This window comes from Myotis lucifugus, unplaced genomic scaffold, assembly GCF_000147115.1.
Source record: "Myotis lucifugus unplaced genomic scaffold, Myoluc2.0 scaffold_36, whole genome shotgun sequence".
Taxonomy (NCBI): Eukaryota; Metazoa; Chordata; class Mammalia; order Chiroptera; family Vespertilionidae; genus Myotis; species Myotis lucifugus.
In genome coordinates this window covers 7,948,351-7,967,222 of record NW_005871084.1, presented here as the reverse complement: position 1 = coordinate 7,967,222, position 18,872 = coordinate 7,948,351, and the positions used below count along the sequence as shown (strand labels likewise).

At 33.3% G+C, this 18,872-nt stretch overlaps 1 protein-coding gene across 1 annotated transcript in view; it reads left to right on the top strand.

Annotated features, from left to right (window-relative positions):
* Positions 1 to 4,305: 4,305 nt before the first annotated feature.
* The window catches only part of CDH19 (cadherin 19), a 53,125-nt gene continuing 38,558 nt past the window's right edge, over positions 4,306 to 18,872 (top strand). The window contains exon 1 of the mRNA XM_006087181.3: positions 4,306 to 4,417. The gene's annotated coding sequence lies outside the window, so the exon portion shown is untranslated. The remainder of the gene's footprint in view (positions 4,418 to 18,872) is intronic.

Sequence of the window (18,872 nt, the reverse complement as noted above, 5' to 3'; positions counted from 1 at the left end):
GGATAACTAATTACATTGTGAAGGCACTGAATCAACTAATCCCAAGTCTATCTTTCTATGTATGTGTCAAATTTCTTCATTCTTTAAGCCGTTTGGGGACTTTGTTTTGTATTAGTTTTTATATGGCAGTTTCAAAAATCCTAATGAATACAGTGATACCATACAGCAAATACATTTTCAAATTATCCTATCTCCTTAAAAAAATTTGTTTATACTCAATAGATTTATTTTATTTTAGAGAGAGTGAAGGGGAGAAAGGGAGGTGGGGAGAGAGAGATACCAATGTGAGAAAGACACATTGATTGGTTGTCTTCAGCATGCACCCTGACTGAGTCTGGGATCAAATCTGCAACCCAGGTACGTGTCCTTGACTGGAAATCAAATCCAAGACCCTTTGGAGGGTGTGTGTGTGGGCGGGAAGGGGGGTTGGCGGGGGGCGGGGGGCAATGCTCTAACCACTGAGAACACAATCAGGGCAAATTATTCTATCTTAATATAGTGCAATTTTTTAAAATACTCAACCAAGGATATTTTTCCATTGATTTTTAGGGAGAGTAGAAGAGAGAGGGAACACAGAGAGAAACATCGATGTGAGAGAAACATATCAATTGGTTGCCTCCTGCATGGGTCTGGGGCCAGGAGGAGCCTGCAACCAAGGTATGTGCCCTTGACCAAAATCAAACCCAGGACCCTTTGGTCTGCAGGCTGATGCTCTATTCACTGAGCCAAACCAGCTAGGGCAATATATCACAATTTTTTTTCAAAAAACATGTCTGAGTATAATTTTAATTTGAGAAATACTATGCCCAAGACTGGTGATGATGTAGACCTTAGATTCTATCATCCTGCACACAATGATTGGATGAAACCTGAATATTTAATGGAAGGTATCTGGATAGTCAAGGCTGTGAAGCAGGTAGACATAAGCTTTCTGCTTAAACGTTTATTTTCAAGGAAAACGTTTATCTTCAAAGAATCTGAGTGATGTTTGGCTTTTGTCTCCTGCCTACATTATATCTGAGATTTATTAGATGGTCCAGTGTACAGTTAATCAATAGATTTACATTTCTCAAATATCTGGTTTATAAAAAATGCTGGCTCTTCAGAGCATTGATGAATTATTATATTTTAATTCAAACCCTTAGGTTTACTCAGTACATTTCTTGCTTGAAGGCTTCTGAAACTTCAGGCTCTCTTGGTCACCCTGTTGGCGGATGACGTTGGTAGAATTCCCCCAGGTTGCATGAGAATGTGGATTGCTTACCAGAATGTTTCTCTGTAGCTATGAAACAGCATCTCAGGAACCGTCCACCTCTCAGGTGTTTATTCTATGGTATGGAGACCTCCAGAGACCCTTAGTGCAATGGCTTTGACTCTCCTGTGAGTAGTGGTGTACTAGTTCTGAGACTCTCCTTTCATATACAGTCATGTTCCATCCACTCTTCAAAAGTTCTTTCTCCTCCCATAGCTGAAAAAGACTTCAGCTGGTATGATTCCTATTCCCATCAGTCCTGTCGTCTACATTCTTGGTTGTGACATAGTTGTATAGACTTGCTGGGTTCCAGTCTGTCTGCTGTGAATCACCTTTTGTCCTCCAGGGCAGACAACATCCTTGCTGAGTAATTTAAATTTTAAAGTACTTGGAGGCTATCTGAAAATCAAATCTAGTTGGTTTCTTTACACAGGTGTTTTATAAAAACATCTTCCATTTAAAGAAATAAAAAATTGCTGTTAATGGTGTCCTACATAAAACATAGAGTTCCAGACTGTCCATTGAAACATAATCCTGTCTCACTGTAGTATCTACAGTTCTGGTGGATTTTGTAAGGTATTGTAACAATCAGTGTAGCAATCTGGCCCACACTTGCTCCCTTATGCCATAAAATAAGCTCTCCAGACATGATGTTGAATGCGACCTCTCAGGTTCAAAAGTGTCATTGCAATCCAAAGTGGGGCTGGAAATTGTATCTAAGCAAGAAGCCACATCCTGTAAAATGTGAGATTCTCACATATCTTGCGTATTCTGGAACATGGATACAGCCCTGAGGAAATTATGCTAAGTAAACGAACAAGCCTCAGAAGGACAAATATTGAATGATTCCACTTCCATGAGACATTTGAGTTAGTCACATTCACAGAAGCAGAGAGGAGAAGCTGGTGGACAGAGCCTGATAGAGAGGGAATGGGAGGTTGGTTGATGGGTATAATGTTTGGCAAGATGAGTAAGTTCTAGAGATGTGTTGTACAATGTTGTGCCTATGGTTTACAATACTGTGTTGTACAGTTTAAAATTTGTTAAGAGGATAGATCTTATGTTGTGTTCCTACCACGATTTAAAAAAAAAGCTAACTTCTGTTTGGTTTTCCACATGTCACAGAGGTATGGAACATTTATTTAACAAATGGTAACTAATAAAATTTGTGGGTTTTTTTGTGAATTCAAAAAAATGAAACAAGCATAAATCAGACCGCATTGCATTTCATTCTCACAGCATTAGTTGTAACCCTTTTGCTACTATCTTTCCCTTCTTATGATAAAAGAGCAATGCACATGCTTATAGTCCCAATATTGTAGGACTCGAGTTGATGCTGTCTCCTTACAGCGGTTCTCAACCTGTGGGTTGCGACCCCTTTGGCGGTCGAACGACCCTTTCACAGGGGTCGCCTAAGACCATCCATCCTGCATGTCAGATATTTATACTGTGATTCATAACAGTAGCAACATTACAGTTATGAAGTAGCAACGAAAATAATTTTATGGTTGGGTCACAACATGAGGAACTGTATTTAAAGGGCCAGAAGGTTGAGAACCACTGCTTACAATAACTGTACATTTATATAACTTAAAATGTTAAGTTATATAGACATTCATAGTTTTAGACACTGTTCATATTGATGGGGAAAAGGAGGCATTTTGGGGGGCTAGCAATCTGAATCTGTGCCAGTAACCTAGTGCACATTCTTGTTAGCCTATAGTCACTGCCCCTTCTTTAATTATCTGGTCCTGCAAGACCTGTTTAGCTAAGTACTGCTCCCACTTTAGAGAGGCCATAAACCATGAACAATACACAACCCCCAGATGGAGTTATCAGCACTGGCGCCAGGCCAGGCCTTTAGATGTGGTCTTACAGCCCCCAGCCCAACACACCGGGCTTTTGGCAAAGCCCGCGAAAGGTCCCGAAGTTCCATCCCATATTTGGGGGACAAAGAAATCGAAAAGTATACAGGGAAACCTTCCTCCATATTGGCTTGCTCAGGACTTGGAGAGAAACAGTCTCCCCTCAGTCACTGTACCGGTACCTATGAAACATCTGGAAATGAATGTGTTTTTCCTGTGCCTCCAGTACTCCTGCGTATTTTTTGGTCTCCTGGTAAATTCTGTAACAATATTTTTAACCTCTCTCTGAATTGGTTTGAAAACTATTGTTCTTTTTAGGAATTAATCTAAGTTTATTGTGCACACATCAAAAAGACAGTGTGTAAACTGGGAGCATTCAGACTGACACATGCATGTGGCTCAGGGATGTATTGTTATCAAGCCGCTGATAGAGTGAGGGGGCAGGGAATGTTTGTTCTCAGTGATTGGTTACAATGTGGGAATTTTCAGTGGTTACCTCCTATTGACCTTAGGAAACAGTTCAAGTTCTGGTACAAATTACTTTTAACTAAACACAGCTTGAGAAAACAGCATAACACTTAATATTATGTATTTTACAATAAATAATATTTATGACAAAATCTAATTATACATTTCATGAAATCAGTATATTTGGGTAGTAAATAAGCCCAGGAAAGGAGGAGGATTACAGTTTAGACACTGCCTTCTCTCTCTCTGTGTGTTACTGATTTCTGAGCAGAAAGACTGAATTAAGAAGCAGCCAGAAGACACAGACACAATGGAAAAGCTCTTCTCTTTTTAGTAACTTTCCTGCTAACTTTAAATTGGTCATTTGTTTCATCAGCTAACCCCCAAGCAGAGGCATGACCTTTCCACTTGCAGAATTCTTACATACGTTGCATCTCCCCTTTATCACCTCAAACCAATAAGTACTTTATTTATTTTTTCTTTTTGTTTGTTGTTAGAAAAAAGGAAAAAACAAATATAATCAGCTCATACTACTTGCTGGAGCTGTCTGCATTTGAGTTCCAGACTATGAGTGGACAGCAGAGAGACCTTATGATATTTCACACAAAGGGCTCAGTGTGTGTGGTTTTACACACTGAAACCAAAATAGCGTTCAGTATTAAGCAGTGACATGACAGTACTTAAAGCCAGCTCAGGGCAATGTGGCTCATGCAGTTTGGATGAGAAGCCAGAGAAGCAATGCAAGAACGATCCCTTCTAACATTTCTCATGTGGTAAACATGAACTTTGAATGTTAATTTCCACAGAATTCCTTGAACTTGAAGAGACACAGGTAAGAATGTGTTAATGAGGCATATATTGAACTATATAAATTTTTTTTAAATGACTATAGGGGCAAAAAGTACTTTGAAAAGCTCTTTGCGAGTTTGCACTTCACAAAGGAAAGAAAAAATTCTAAAATTTTAAACCTGTGACATGTATATTGAACTTTCTCTAACACAACTATGTGTGAGAGCAATTTGCCATCTTTACCATTGAGATTGAGGAAAATGAAAAGTTGCTCACATCTAGAACATTCGAAACATTGTTTCTTGGGAGGTAGGTTTCACTCACTACTGCATCTTTTTCTTTCTCTAGAATTTGGTTTTTAATTTATCATGCATTACTCTGTACTGTCAAATGTTGTGAACAATAAAGTTGTCAACCTTAAAGATATGAAGGAAATATTTATTTACAGAGTGAATATTTTAATATGATAAATTATTTATTTTTAGTAAATGATATTCAGTGTGGTGCTTTCTGCATATCAAAATAAATCTAAATGTTTCTTTGAAGGACAATCTATTATCAAATCTGACATACAGATATTTACTTTTCTTCCTCTTTTTCTATCAAACTTTCCATTGACATTAGACAATTCTGAAAACCAAAAGCTTAAGTAACTAAGAATGTTATAATACTAATTCTAATAAAAGTAAACTGAGTATATTATGAATATAAACACATACATATTAAAACATGCATACATATTAATTTTCAATATATTATATTCATTATATATAATAAAAATATAATTTATCAAATACAAATCACATGAAAGTATAAATTAACAAAATGCAAAGTGTTAATATTGACATGTAATATTGTTTCAATTTTAATTTGTTAAAAATAATTTCAATTAGGCTACTAATTTTGATAAAATATTCAATGAAGTTTTGTCAAAGGGATTTAATAAATCTGTAACTAACATATATTTAAAAAATCAACAACAAACACAGGAAGAGGTAAATAATAAAAAATATCTAAATAAAATGGTAAATGTTTTCTTTATATTATATAAATTTAACTTGAACTCTATGAATTAACTTACTATATTTGTATAGCAGACATTATATAAAATGCTTGCAAATTTAGTAATATGGATATTTTGGGTGTATTTACAGTATCAAATAACATAAAATATGTTCAAATAATACTCTATTAAAATTCTAAATACTTTGGATGTTTAAGTATATCAACTATATAAATATGCATGCTTATAATTTTTTATTTGAAAAAGCTAGAGGGAGTGAAGAATTACAAACTTCCAGTTATAAAATAAATTACTGGGAGGTATTATAAAATATAAGGAATATAGTCAGTAAACTCATAGTAACTTACTAAGGTAATATTGTATGTCAACCATAATTTAAAAATACATTGTAAAAATATTTAAAAACATTTAAATTTTAATATAATATGAATATTTCTCCCTACCAAATTTTTTAACCAATAAAATTATTTCCTAAAAGGAATAAACATAACAAAATTAAAAGTCTGGAATCATTCAATTTTTAAAAACAACTAGCTTATGAAGTCTAGAAATCATGTTATTTATTATATGTATTTTCTACTTTCCCAAGTCTTAACAATGACTGAAATGTATCAGATAATGTAAATTATATTGGCATTTTACAGCCTCAGTTTTAATAAGTCCTTTACTTGTGTCTTAATGAAATATTTATTCTCTCTCTCTCTCTCTCTCACTTCATTTTTCCCTTCCTCCTTCACACACACACAATTTGTAGAAGTCTTAAAGCACATAGTATCAGCTTATATTTTTGTTGTTTTGTTTTTCCCTTTGGAATGTTTCCAGAATACTTATCTCCAGGAGACTTTTTATAAATTCAATTAAATCATCATAAATTGAGGATGCTTTAAAAGTATATGCACAAATGCCTCCTATGCATTTTTAAGAATTGTTATTATTCTTTTAGGAATTTTTTATAACACAAATTGATACTGAATTGTTTGCCACCCATTCTCTTAATATGTACCCCTTAAATATTATGTTATATTTCAGATATTACACAGTAGTATTTAACATATTATTGACAGTAATGTGATGTAAATTAGTGTTTTGTGTTTAATAGAATATAGTGTCCTTTTCACATACCTTTGTTGACTGGGTTTTATTGCCACCAACCTCATGTCTGAGAACTCTGCTGATGAGTATGAGGAAATGGAATATTTCTATTTTGTTGTCATGATGAATTTCTTTACTTCCCATGATCTTCAAATACCTGTATCTTTGCTTTAGCATATCAGATTGGGGATGGAACATAAACAAATACTGAATTTAATAAACTTGTATGAATCCTTCTCTCTGGCAAAGCTGCTTACAGCTCACATATTTGAGAAATGAGTTACTTTTACCAAAGTGACCAGAAATATGTTTGACACTTAAAAAAAATCCACACTGTTAGAGAGTTTGTTAGCAACTCACATCACCCCTCATTTGAGAGAATCCAGCACATGTTCTAAAACCTGCCTTTCCACAACTTAACTACTAGTTAATTTCCTTTTGAAATGATACATGCCCTCAAAGATTCTGATATGATTCAGTAGAATTCTCATCTGACTTTCAAAACAGCTCTAGCTTTAGTAAAGCAGAAATGTTGGCTTCAGAAATTTGTTGCATTAACTACTTGATAGAAGACATTCACAATCATCAAAGAATGTCTTAATATTAAAGCAAAACACAATTTTCAGAGACCCTACTTTGGCATGCCAAGTCAAACACACACACACACACACACACACACACACACACACACACACAAAAATAACAACCAACCAAACAAACAAAAACACTAAGCAAACAAACAAACACAAAACAACAGAGAGGCAGGCAACAGATGAGTGGTTCCCTGAGGGGTTAAGGGGTGGAGGGAGGACAAAATAGGTAAAGAGGGTCAATTGTGTGGTGATGGATGGAAACTAGACTCTTTGTGGTGATGGATGGAAACTAGACACTTTGTAGTATATAAGATGGTGAATTGTAATGTACACCTGAAAATTATATCAAGTTTTGAGCCAATGTTGCCTTAATAAGATAAAAATGTTATATGTTATTATAGAATAGTGACTTATCAACATGTAAGATTAGTATATACACATTTTCTGTGCCTTCATTCTAAGAACTTACATGATAAAAGATCATTGTAAATTTGCAAAATAGCACATTAAAGTGGAAATAATTTGGGCACATCAGTTATGGTTTAAAATAACCTAAGTAATTTTTTCTAGGCACAAAACTTAGAAATATCATTCCTATGAAAATGAGCAAGTTACACATCAATAATAGGACAGAAAAATGCCACTATTTTCCTGCTTTAAAGTTGAATTATAGCAAAATTGTTTCCAAAAATTTGCCATCTATTTTGTTCTTTAAAATCTCTAGTGGACTATTAATTGAGCATAGTGGTTTGGGTTGATTTCTGGTTTCTCTATTCTATTCCATTAATTTATATGTCTGTTCTTGTGCCAGTACCAGGCTGTTTTGAGAACAGTGGCTTTGTAATACAGCTTGATATCTGGTATTGAGATCCCACCTACTTTGTTCTTCTTTCTCAGGATTGCTGCAGCTATTCGGGGTCTTTTTTTCTATTTCAGATGAATTTTAGGAGAGTTCGTTCTAGGTCTGTGAAATATGCTGTTGATATTTTAATGGGGAGTGCATTAAATCTATAGATTGCTTTGGGTAGTAAGGACATTTTAATGATGTTGATTCTACCAATCCATGAACACGGTATGTTCTTCCATCTGTTTATGTCTTCTTCTATCTCTTTTTTCAGTGTCCTGTAGTTTTCCGAGTAAAGGCCTTTTACCTGCTTAGTTAAGTTTATTCCTAGGTATCTTAATTTCTTTTGTGCGATGGTAAATGGGATTTTTTTTAGTCTCTCTTTCTGTAAGTTAACTACTGGCAAGAACATACAATGGAGTCTGTCTCTTCAATAAATGGTGTTGAAAAAATTGGATAGACACATGCAAAAAAATGAAACTAGACCACCAACTTACACCATACACAAAAATAAACTCAACATGGATAAAGGAGTTAAACATAAGATGGAAACCATAAAAATACTAGAGGAATCCACAGGCAGCAAAATCTCAGACATATGCCAAAGCAACATCTTCACCGATACAGCTCCTAGGGCAATGGAAATTAAAGAAAAAATAAACAAATGGGACTACATCAAAATAAAAAGCTTCTGCACAGCAAAAGAAACCATCAACAAAACAACAAGAAAGCCCACTGCATGGGAGAACATGTTTGCCAATGTTATCATCAATAAGGGTTTAATCTCCAATATTTATAGGGAACTCATACAACTTAACAAAAAGAAGATAAACAACCCAATCAAAAAATGGGCAATGGACCTAAATAGATACTTTTCGAAGGAGGACATAAGGAAGGCTGAGAGACATATGAAAACATGCTCATAGTCACTAGTCATCTGAGATATGCAAATCAAAACAACGAGGTACCATCTCACACCTGTCAGAATGGCTATCATCAACAAACCAACAAATGACAAGTGCTGGTGAGGATGTGGAGAAAAAGGAACCCTCCTACAATGATTGGTGGGTGACTTTGAGCATGTGGAGAGAAATGCTGCGCCTTTGCATAAGTCAAGTAAGGAAAATGAATGCAGCATGATTATAGTAATCAGTCATTAGGGAACATTGTAGTTTGTTATTAATAATTATGTAATACAGAATATTGTAAAAATTAAGTTATGAAATTTTTATTAAAATGTTTCTTACATACCGATATATTGGCTGGGCTGCAAAAATATTTATTATGGGCCGCCAGTTTGACATGCTTGGATTAGAAGATTCAAATTATTTAATTGAAAACTAACATTGTATTGCAACTAATGATTAAAATAAAAAGAAATTAGATATAATGGTAGACATTTAGATGGGAAATGAGACAATAGATAATACAGATTTCTCCAAGATATTTCAGCTTTAAACACCTAACATTTTATTCGAAATACCTAACATTCATTAAAATATCCTTGCTTCAGTGTTTATGTAGACAAGATTTTAAGTAGATTCACACCATACAGAGTACCTTCTTCAAAATGAGTATTGAGGCAGTGTCTATAACATTAAAAAAAATTAGACTTTGAGATTTAGTCTATAACTGGCCACCAACCTTCCATGCTACTTTTCTATAAGGTATTATAAAGGTGCATATGGGATAAGTGGAGATTGTTAATAGATATTTCAAGGACTCAGTTTTTTCCCTTCTATAAATAATCCCTCAAATTAAAAGAGAGAAAGAAAACAATCTCTAACTACTTTTACTATAATATTGCCATGTACATTTTAATATGTGTTTTGCACTGTTTGCTGGCTTCAACTCCATTGTATGTTAGACATAGTTCTTTAAGTTGATGAAGATAAAACTTTCTTTTTTTAATTTATTTTGTTTTGTTAATCCTCACCTGACGATATTTTGATATTTTTTTCCATTGATTTTTAGAGAGAGTGAAAGGGAGAGGGAGAGACAGAGAAAGAGAAACATTGATGTGAGAGAGACAAAGCCATGGGTTGCCTCCTGCACACACCCTGGGGATTGAGCTTGCAACCCAAGTATGTGCCTGACCAGAATTGAACCCAGGACTCTTCAGTCTGAGGGCCGACACTCTATCCACTGAGCAAAACTGGCCAAAGTGGTTTTCTCTTATTTTTAAGGATATTTTTAGAAACCATTATTTTAAGAGATTCCTTTTTCTTTTCTTTTTTTTTTTTTGGTCAGGCCTACTCAATGGTTTTCTAAAGATGGAGACATTATATTAATTGTCATGCTTTACTCTATGAGAAGCTAGTATAGCTGAGCTTAGTTCAGCTTTCCACAAGCCTTCCATAATACACTGAGCTTAGTTCAGCTTTCCACAAGCCTTCCATAATACATTATATTTTGGTAAAGTTTTCACAGATGGAATAATTATCTTTATGTAATCAAGAAGGGGTCATAGAAAAGACAGTTTCTAAATAGATCCAGTTACAAATGGTATAAGTGCCTAGATTATAATATTTTCATCCGTTAAGTCATAATTAGTCTTCTTTGAAAACATAATTGTTCTGTGTTTCATCAGGATCATTTTCAGCCTATATACGCCCACACAATATCATATACTGTTTCAAGCATGACAATTTGTATTTGTCATAGTCATTTAGCCATGCTTGGGAAAAAATATAATGGCATTTAAATCATTTGAAAATACATGTAGAGCACATATATCAGGGACAATATATCCTACACTATTTTTACAAAAGTCATCTGTAAAGTTTGAAATCTGTGTGTATTGTTTGTGGAAATAACAACAGCTGAATATTTCAAAGTTTTGAAATGATCAGATCCTTACCACTCACCTGTAAGTAGGTATTTGTATAGTTAGTTTAAAATACATAACAGTATGTGTCAGACAGTGGATGCCTAAACTCATTTAATCAAGATAACCCTATGGGAGGCAATTATTATCCTCCCTTTTCACATGAGACAACTAAGGCTCCCAGAGTTGGGCCATTATCCTGAAGTCAATCAACTATTGGGTGGCAGACTGTCTTAGCCATTCAGGCATCCTTGCTGCACAGGTGGACTCTTCAGTTCACCAACTGTCTTCAAAACATTTCATCTCGGCATATTTGGGAGAGTAACAGCAGAGTCGGTAAAGAATAATTTCTTGATCTTCACTATCATGCTAACTAACCTGTATTTATGTAAAATAGTTTTATAATTTATTATAACATGATGTATATATGTATTAACTGAATAATGATTGAAACATAGAAATACTCATGAGGAAATTTAAATCAACTTATAATTCCTCAATTCAGAGGTGATTACTGTCTGCATCTGAAGGCATAATCTTCTACACTCTCTCCGCATTTGCCTACCTTTTTCCCTTAACTGGATAAAATCATTTTAAATGCATTTAATTATTTATTTTTCCCATCTATCAAAGTATTACACCCATATTCCCATGTCATAAAATGACCTAAAGCACCACATTCAATGGCTGAATGATGCTGTGTGAATATGAATTTTGAAATTTGTTTTTATTCACTTTTTTCAACAAGTAAATAAAAACAACTGTGAGACTAATTTTATGTATTCTCTCCAAATGAATAGATTTGGAGTTTTCAGGGAATTCCCAGTGGTTTTAAATTATACAATGACAATCAAAATAGAGACAAATGTACATGAGTTACCTCTTTAATAATGAAAGTCACATTAATGTTTTAGATATTAGAAATAAAGAATTGCTTTATTTGTATGTGTTACTTATTTTTAAAAGAAAATTAAGAGAAGAAGATATTTCTGAAAAGGGTTTGAGAGTAGTCTCACAGGAAAATAAGTATAAGAAATAGCCTATGGACATGCAATGGCTAAATTAATATCAGATTACACAATGGCAAAGACACAAATTCTATACAGATTACTTGGATTGACAACATATAATTAGGTATATGGTCCAAAAAGGAGTTTTAGACAGATCATCGGGACAGAGGCATACAAAGATTTAGCCTTGAAATAATAAGGAGAAATCCTGTTTTGGTATCTTGTGGAGGGTAGGGGTGAGTGTGTGTCGGGGTGGGATACCTGATTTATTTTTTAATGAGATTTTGCAGTGTGTATATCAGCAACTGGAATTTGTCTCTTCTCATTCTAGAATACTTTGCCCACCCAGGCTCATCTTGTCAATGTTCAGCACATTGAATGGGGTGCTCATTAAACTGCAGCCCTCCTCACTGCTCAAAAACAGAGTCCCTGATGGCCAGCCCAGGAGAATGGCACTTGTTAGTCCATATCTTAGGACACCACACGAATAGTGAATGGAGAAGGCAGTACTGTCAAAGAGGGCTAGAGACATTCTTATACAGGCATTCTGGCTTTATGTTCCTTTATCCGTAGCACACAGCTTTTATTCGTGACAGTAAATATGCACAGTATGTTTAATGAGAGTTCATAAATGGGACAAAGAACAATCTTTTATATTCTAGCTCTGCGGAGAAAGAGTTGGCATATGGACAATGACAATTTTGAGCCCAGAAATGCTGCTTTCTTCTCACTTATGTATGCAGGCTCTATCACTCTTATATCTTTCCATATTTCCGATTAGCAGTTCTGAGAAAGCCATTTAAAAGTCTTGAGGGAGAGTGTCACTCTATAAGGCTGCCAAGTTTCCTTTGATTTTTAAGAGATCACAAATAGGATTAGGTTTCTATATTTAAACCATCCACATTTCCCCAGCTTCAACTTTTATCTTCCCACCGGCAGCCACCAAATCCATCATTCTGACTTATTCTTCCATTTTTTATTAATCTCATGAGTCTTTAGAATAAGTGGGGTGGAGGTGTCTTAAAAGATGGTAATAGAAAACATTTTTTATGTCTAGTTTCAAGACTTGTCCAAACAGTATAATGCAATTTATAGATCTGTATTCAATTTTTAAAGGTGACAGATGTTATGCATGATGCCAGATATCTATAAATTTCCTTTCTTCCACTCAGGATAGCATAGTATATATTGTTCACTCTATGCTCTTAAGATTAGGTTTCCAGTCCTACCTTTACTGTTAAATAACTGTTTGGTACTGGGCAGATCCCTTAAATTTTCTAGATATAAATTTCTTCTATGTGAATGCAATGTATTAGATGAAATAAATTTTTCTCTTTTTAAAAATATATTTTTATTGATTTCAGAGAGGAAGGGGGAGGTAGAGAGAGAGATAGAAACATCAATGATGAGAGAAATCATTAATTGGCTGCCTCCTGCACACCCCACACAGGGGATTGAGCCCACAACCTGGGCATGTGCCTGGGCCGGGAATCGAACCATGACCTCCTGATTCATAGGTCTATGCTTAACCACGGAGCTATGCCTGCCTGGCATTTTCAATTCTGAAATTATATGATTCTACTTGGACATAATATTTGATATTTATGAAGTAGTGTTACTTAAATATAGTAAAATTGTTTCATTATATAATGTTACGTTAATACCAATGTCATTTTATTATTATACATCATATATTTTGAATTATACAATACTGTATTTTATTTAATAAATATAAAGAATTACATCTAGATTCTGACAATTAGATTAAATTGAAGCACACTAACAAGAGACAGTATTAGCATGACTTTCTTTTTCCATATTTAAATAATATGCCAATTTTTATCCAGCTATTCACCTGATTGGAAACTGTAACCAGGATTGCAGATGTAGGGTGAAAATGTCATTGCTTGTTTCTCTAGGGACCATCTCAGAATACTAATTGATAGCACTTTTCCTTATTAGCCGGGACTCAGCCCTGAGTATTTCTCAGTTTGGCATGTTGACAGCTGCCAACACTCTTCAATCACAAGTGCATCATTATTTGAAATGTTTTCTCTTTCCTTTAAATAGAAGGGTATATTTTCTGACCATTATAGAAAATTTAGAATGTAGAAGAGTATAAACAAAGCCACATTATTTCATAATTCAGACAACATTTCTGCTACTTTTTCATTCTTGTACTTTTATACAAAAAGGTTCAAATAAAAGGGTACCCATATTTATTTTATTATGATTTAGTATTATAAAATTATATTTTGACTTAAATTTAATTGTGAAATATTTCAATCATATAAAAATATGACATATGGTAGAGGAATCACCCAGATTTAATGAATACTATTGTTTGATATATATAATTTAGATTGTTTTAGAGGGAGAAAAATATGATAGTTATTTCTAAAGTCTAGCCTTTAAGCCAATTTCTCTCCCTACTATCATGGTAATTATGATAAATTTTGCATGTCATTTTTTTTACCTACACTTGTTTTACAAAATCTATTTATGACAGGTGTCTTGTAGGGTATTATTTTCTAATTGTGAAACACTTCTACAATTGGTATTATGTAGTACCTCAATCTGAACTTTCTTTTTTAATATGTTTTTCCCAATTAATTGGATCTATATTGCCTCCCAGTGGACAAGTTTGAAAGTTTCTTCATGTATAAAGGAGTAAAAAATATTTGTTAGTTTATAGGTTAAACATATTTTTCTTCCAGTGAGACCATAATCTCAATCAAGATAAAGAACATAGCTATTAACTCACAATGTTCCATCATGATCCTGGTCATCCTTTCTGTTCCCTCCTCACCTCCATTCTCTTTGAACTACTATCTGTTTTCTGTCACTGTGCTAGGTTAACATTTTCTGGAATGACATATTAATGGAAACATAGAATATGGATTTTTTGTCAAGCTTTTTTCACTCAGCATAATTATTTTGAGATGTGTGCATCAGTAGTTCATTTTGATGTACATTAGTCACTTGTCACAGAAGTCTACTTGAGTGACTGTTATATCTTTATAGGAAGTTGACTACCAGATATTTTTATTTTCCACATCTGTTGTTTGTGCCACTATCATGAATTTTACTTCTACATATGTTATATATTTTGAAACACCTTGTAGTTAATGAATAAATAGTGAAATTATTTTTATAATATTAATAAAACACAAAATAACATTTTATATTTACCTTTATATTTTATATTTCCATATTTTATTACGTTGTGTAAATTCACATGTCCTTAATTCTGAAGGATTTTTACTTAGTATTTTTAGAGTTCAATGATATTGTTGATTAATTTTTCTACTTTGCTTTATACGACCCTTTTTTTTAAAGATTATCTAATTATGGGTTAAAAGTTTTTCTCTCATAACTTTATGAATGCCATTCTATCAGTCTTACATTATTTCTGATGAACATTTATTAGATATTCTTACCGTTTTATTTTTCTGGTGAAATTTTATTATTTGCTCTTTACACTTGGCCATTATCATTTCTTAAGCCAATATCTCTCTTCCTTTTTAGGACTCAAATGACATATTTATAATACCACTTAAGATTGTTCCCCAGTTACAAATTTTTTTTTAATTTTAAGAATTACTTTTACTATTGTACTTTATCTTTGTACTGTAATTTTAATAATTTCTATGAAACAATCTTCAAAACCAATGTATTATCTTCTGTAATGTTTCATCTTTTAATAAAACCATCCTGTGAATTTTGTTTTTACTCCAAATATTAATTTGTGTAGGAGTTTCTTTTGGTGCTTTTTGAATTTCTATTTCTCAGTTGTGCTTCACCATCTGGTCACTGACATAGTCAATTTAAGCAATAATCAATAATTGGTAATACTTTAAAACAAATGGTAACTAGGAAATTCATAATAAATGATCCAACCAACAAATGAATCTGGAAACAGGAACAACTTTAACCCTGAAAACAAAATGTGAAAAAACTAGGTATTTTATGCCTCCAGACAATCATGCAATAGGAAGTACCGAGTAACAGCTCTGAGTATTTTTGACAAATATTTAAAATTGCATCTAATCAAACCTCTACTGATTTATAGAAAATAAACATATTAAGTAATATTTTAGGAAACTCCATCTTGCTTGTCCAACACATAAGTGAAAAGGAAAATTAAATTTAAACTGATGAAACCTATGGACTAAATGAGACCAAAGAAATATATTAACAAACTGCATTCTGTAGACATCTTTGAATCCTAAGTAAGAAGTATTTTAATTTGAACACTGGTTGAATATTTGATTATATTAAAGACTTATTCTCAATTTTTAGTATTCAATTTTTATTTTAGAAGGATAAATTGCACCAGATATGTAGCATTTGTGCCCAAATGTGTAATGAATAGTTAATATACTATAACATTTTAAATTTGTTTTAACATCTGAAAGTGGATATGTACATAGATGGAATAAGATTGTCCAGCCTTGATCATTTTGAATCTAAGTAATGGTTTCTAGGTGTTCATTGTACTATTTTCTCTATTTCTAGATGTATGAAAATATCTTAATATAAAGTTAATAAGAATGTCATTCATCTAACATTATAAGTTTACTTAAAGTTACTGTTAGTGATAATTTTCCAAATGTATGCAAAATACATTCTCATAAAGAAAACTAAATGTTCCAAATGTTTTAATTATTCACTAGATATTAAATATACATATTTAACAATTTCTAAACAACAGACATTACTTGAATCTCAAATAATAAGGGTGGAATTTATCTTTAATTTCCATCTCAGCTGGATTCTTCATGACTTTTGTTAAGTAAACTTATAACAAATACATTGGCTTAAAGGGAACTGCAGAGGGACCACACCATCCCCATTTTTGAAAATGTGATTTTTCACACACACACACACACACACCTGTGTGTGTGTGTGTGTGTGTTTGTGTGTGTGTGTGTGTGTGTGTAATCAATCTCAGGTAAATGGAAAACTTTAAATAGAAAACTACACAGTTTGAGGGGTTTTTTTTGTTTTAATATTTATAACTAGAAGATACCTTTCAACTTTGTCTTACATATTAAAAACATTCAGTCATTTTTACCCAGTCACTATAATTTTGTATTTATTTTCTAAAACCTGCATTCTTTTTTAAAAAAATATTTTTATTGATTTCAGAGAGGAAGGGAGAGGTAGAGAGAGATAGAAACATCAATGATGAGAGAGAATCATTGATTGGCTGCCTCTTGCACGCCCCCTACTTGGAATCTTGCCCGCAACCCAGGCATGTGCCTTAACCAGAATCAAACCAGGGACCCTTCAGTCTGCAGGCCGACACTATCCACTGAGCCAAACCAGCTAGGGCAAAAACCTGCATTCTTTATTGTTAAGATAAAAAACATTCCATTTCCTCTATTTCATAGTACAAAATGGGAAATATCTTGCACAAACGTTCTATTCTCAGAGTGTTTTATAACATCAGTATAAGTAATTATTAAGCCCCCTGGGTTTTAAGGTGAATTACCAGTTTGCTTATTTAATACTACATAAAACCATAGTTTTTGAAGATTGTATGAGAAAACATATTTTTATTGAAAAAGAGTAGAAATATCATATTTTTCCTCGCTGTTGCTTTAATGGGATAGTGTTTTTACTAGATAAAATGGAAGAAGTAAGCAGGTTAAAAAAAATCTAGTTTCATTTTTTTATTTTTGCATGTGGCTTTCCAATTTGCCCAGCACCATTTATTGAAGGGGCTTTATTTACTCTATTGTTTGTTTCTGGCTCCTTTGTTGAAAATTATCTGCCCATATACATGTAGTTTTACATCTGGGCTCTCAATTCTGTTCCATGATCTACATGTCTGTTTTTCTGCTGATAGCATACTACTTTGATTACAGTAGCTCTGTAGTATAATTTGAAGTCAGGTAGTGTAATACCTCCTGCTTCATTCTTTTTTTCCTTAGGATTGCTTTGGCTATTTGGGGTCTTTTGAGGTTCCATACAAATATGATGATTTTTCTGTTCTATTTATTTTAAAAATGACATTGGGATTTTGATGGGGATTGCATTAAATATGAATATTGCTTTGAGTTATATGGCCATTTTAACTATGTTGATTCTTCTAATGCAAGAACACGGGATATTTTTCCATTTTGTTGTGTCTTTTTCAATCTCTTTTAATACTGTTTTGCAGTTTTTAGTATATAGGTCTTTCAGATTCTTTAAGTTTATTCATAGGTTTCTATTTTTTGTGTGTGCAAATTCCAACATGTAAAAAATTAATTCAAAATGGATCAAAGACCTAAATATAAGATCTGAAACAATAAATTACATAGAAAAAAAAACATAGGTACTAAATTTATGGAATTGTTCATAGATAACATTTTATGAATTTGACCCCATAGGCAGCGGAGGTAAAGGTAAAAATAAATGAATGGGACTATATTAAACTAAAAAGCCTCTGCACAGCAGCCAAACAAATAGGCAGCAGACCAAATGGAGATGATATTTGCAAACAATAGTTCCGACAGTGGTTTAATATCCAATATGTATAAAAACTCATAAAACTCAATGCCAAACAAACAATCCAATTAAAAACTGTGCAGGAGTCCCAGACAGACACCTCTCCAAGAAGACATACAAATGGCCAACAGATCTATGAAAAGATGTGCAACCTCACTAGAAATTAAGGGAATGCAAATGGAAACTACAGTGAAATACTGCCTCACACCTCTTAGAATGGTTTTATTAACAAGTATTAACAAGTGTTGAGAGGTTGTGGAGAAAAGGGAACCCTCATTCACTGCTGATGGGAATGTAGACTGATCCAGCCACTATGGAAAACAGTCTGACGATTTCTCAAAAAATTAAGAATAGAGTTACCATATGACCCAGCAATCCCTCTCCTGTATATATACCCAAAAAGCTCAAAAACATGTATTTGCAAATATATACGTACTCCTATATTCATTGCAGCATTATTCATGGTGGCCAAGACATGGAGACAACAAAAGTGTCCTGTGATAGAGGATTGAATAAAGAAGATGTAGAATATTACTGAGCCATAAGAAAAAATGAAATACTTCAATTTGTGACAACATGGATGGAACTTGAGAATATTATGCTAAGTAAA